This window comes from Lactuca serriola, chromosome 1 (genome assembly GCF_051521515.1).
Source record: "Lactuca serriola cultivar US96UC23 chromosome 1, Lser_US96UC23_V15, whole genome shotgun sequence".
Lineage (NCBI taxonomy): Eukaryota > Viridiplantae > Streptophyta > Magnoliopsida > Asterales > Asteraceae > Lactuca > Lactuca serriola.
This window is the reverse complement of record NC_136408.1, coordinates 142,706,807-142,707,972: the sequence shown is the minus strand read 5'-3', so window position 1 is coordinate 142,707,972 and position 1,166 is coordinate 142,706,807.

The window sequence follows — 1,166 nt, the reverse complement described above, 5'->3', positions numbered from 1 at the left end:
AAAAGAAATGACGTTTGGCACCCGCAGACCTGCAGGTCCGGCTGTAGCTAGCAGCAAGGTGTAGGATAGTCAATCCAGTATAGATCTATACGCAAACTCACGCTCTCCCTCCAAGAGAATTCTGGCTACAACTCGGGCCATGACATTTAAGGCATGCTTCGATACAGTGGATCACAATTGATATCGTATTCATGTATATGTAATGTTTCTCGTATATCTGTATATGTATTGTTTCTAGTATATCTGTATATGTATTGTTTCTCGTATCTCTGTATATGTATTGTTTCTAGTATATCTGTATATGTATTGTTTCTCGTATCTCTGTATATGAATTGTTTCTAGTATATCTGTATATGTATTGTTTCTCGTATCTCTGTATATGAATTGTTTCTAGTATATCTGTATATGTATTGTTTCTAATATATCTGTATATGTATTGTTTCTCGTATCTTTATATATGTACTTGTTTCTAGTATATCTGTATATGTACTTGTTTCTAGTATATCTGTATATGTATGATCTTGTGTTACCCAGACGGTAACTAACTAATGATGTACTGATGAGTATGAATATGGAAGTACTTTTATGTCTATATAAGTATATATGATATATATGTAATATTGAAACGACCTTCGGATGGTCACCCGAAATCCCACCAGACCACATCTCAAGGTGCGAAAAGGAAATAGGGCGGATGGCTTTCCTAAGTCCTTTAAACATTATTTATACATCTATACATATATGGGCATGCAATTGTATATATAAAAGCATAAATAAGTTTTCATAAAACCTTTGAAGCATAAATATAATTTCCAGAAGAGATCGACTTGATGTCGATCTATAAAACAATTTGAAGGCATAAGTTGATAAAACCATTTAAGTATAAGAAGCATTTATTTGAATCACAGTCTATAAGTAAGTTTGGATAGTAAACAATTTGTAAAACATTTCAAAGTAAAGCAGTTTTGATAATCAGTTTGAACAGTGGTAAAAATCGTTGTTTTCCTAGTTATTAATCACATGTGATTAAACACAATCACATGTGATTGAAGCAATAACTTATAAGTATTTGACTTGTATTCCCCCCCCCCATAAAGTGTTATAAAACATTTAAAATCATTTCAAAGGTTGATTCAAGGGGTATGAACTCACTTGTGGTGAGTCGC